The sequence below is a fragment of the Alligator sinensis genome, unplaced genomic scaffold (assembly GCF_000455745.1).
Source record: "Alligator sinensis unplaced genomic scaffold, ASM45574v1 scaffold121_1, whole genome shotgun sequence".
NCBI lineage: Eukaryota > Metazoa > Chordata > Crocodylia > Alligatoridae > Alligator > Alligator sinensis.
This window is the reverse complement of record NW_005841910.1, coordinates 2,349,641-2,351,771: the sequence shown is the minus strand read 5'-3', so window position 1 is coordinate 2,351,771 and position 2,131 is coordinate 2,349,641. Positions and strand designations below refer to the sequence as shown.

The following is a 2,131-nucleotide window of genomic DNA, read 5'->3' as shown; positions in this document are numbered from 1 at the left end:
CATTCCTTTTACCATTTGATACCCTAAACCCACTAAACTACCCTGTACAAATTAGACGCTATTTAGGGAAATGTTGCTGGTTAGAGGTTCAGCACTCAAGTCTACACTCTTTGGTTGATAATGTTCATCAAGTACCACATCATGCAGGAACAGTTATTGTCCTAAACATATTATAGATGTAGTCATGAAAGAAATTTGCAGAAGGCACCTAATTCTTTTAGTTCACTTCTAAAAGTACAAGGCATATACTGCTGTGAAATGGCTCGTATAGGGAAGACAACTTTATTGATATTTTAAATGTATGCAGCCATCCATTCTATCTGCTAGCATACAAATATGTTCAAGGCATAAAATTGGGGTTATTTTAAATTTACGATAACAATAAATTATTTTGTGCAAATGTTATCTTGAGATGTGGTATGATCATTTTTATTAACTGGAAATGTAATATGGATTACTTAGCTATAGCTATTGGCTATGGATTACTTAGCTATAGCTATTGGCAATCCAGCATATAGGATTCTGCCAGAGACCGAAGTCTGCAGTTTAAGCAGGAATTGCAGGGCACTGATAATTTTGTTACCAGTATATTTCCTATAGCTTTGACTGGACATTTTCTCTGCTACTCTGGCTGGCTGTTTGCTGCTACTATCGCTATGTCATCAGCTTTACTCCTCCACCATCCCTCCTCCCCTCGCTATAGTCTTATGGGCCTCTTTCCTGCCTATCAATTTACCAAAACCTTTCCTAAACCTTACCTAAAAACATTTAATAGCACGTACTAGATGTGTGATGTTCACAAGCCATCGCATTATCCACTTTGCTTACATGATAATATCCTCTTCCCCTACACCCTTTGTCTGTCTTGTCTGTTTAGGCTGTACTTTTACAGTTACTACGATGGTTACTTCGTACAGTGCCTAGCACAATTAGACCCTGTTCTTGGTTGGCCCCTTGTGACATAACAACAATAGACTTCTCGTTCCTATTTCAGGAAATACAAAAATAGTAGAACCACATTTTCACTGCACAGAAGATGTTTTTTCTTCTTTCTGTGGGCCTCTGGTCCAGCACTGGAAGTGGGGGAAAAGTATTAATTCTTTAAAACAGCCACAACTTGTCCCACCAGAACAACTGTAGACTCGGACAGGCTGTCAGTTGCTGAGCCTTGAAACATGAATGCCATCGTTTTACCTGAACTCTATGCCTCTCCTGACATCACTCAATGGAGTTAAATGGAAAGGATGTTCAGTACTTTCCCCTTTGAAGTTCACTGTCTGACCCTTATCCAGTGAATGATAACTTGGACTAGCAGTACTTTTTTGGCACTAGCCCACGTTTAAATATAGTGAATTCTAGACAGAACTGTACATGATTTGCAGCTGCAGTTCCCATACATGCAATGAAAAGTAATCCGTTAATAACTGTTACTTCTCCAAAGGAAAAAAAACCCCTGTAATGTGGACCATACTGCTTTTCTGAATGCAACTATCCACCATACATAGCAGGGTTTTAAGTAACTTTAACAATGCAAAATATAATCATGGGTGTGTATCGCTGTACACCTGAAGCAAAGCAGTTCTGAAAATGAAAGCAGTTTTGAAAGTCTGCATGGTTATGGGAAAAACTGGAGTAGAAAGAGGATTCATAATAAGAGTGCTGGTGCTGCAAGATTTACTGACAGCCATTAAAAAGACGACAGCCCTGCACCGTGAAACAAAGCAAGGCTACAAGTACCTAGTTCAGTCAGGTTTTTATTCCTCAATTTAAAAGAAAAAACATGTCGGTATAGGATCCCTCTATTACACATGTTCAGTTTACATAGCAGTACTTGGTTATTACTTGAAATGGCCTGATTCTGCCTATGCAAAAGCAAAGACAGAGCATTATGACGACATGGAAAAAGTGGAGGTTTCGTTCTTTCCCACATGAACATTTTATGACATATACCACATTATTTGAAGCTTTCCACAGCATGAAGCCATAATTGGTCACTGATAAAACTAAGTTAGTACTTATTCAACTTTGGACTTAGGAGCTCCCCATTAACCTGTTTAACAAATTTGGTCACCATCCAGTATGTCTTGCCATGACCATATAACAATGACTGCTGAGATGACTCAGACCATAC

At 38.8% G+C, this 2,131-nt stretch overlaps 1 protein-coding gene across 7 annotated transcripts in view; it reads right to left on the bottom strand.

The window, feature by feature from the left end:
- SHQ1 (SHQ1, H/ACA ribonucleoprotein assembly factor) overlaps nucleotides 1-2,131 on the bottom strand; it is a 90,285-nt gene that overhangs the window by 52,901 nt on the left and 35,253 nt on the right. The window lies entirely within an intron of this gene.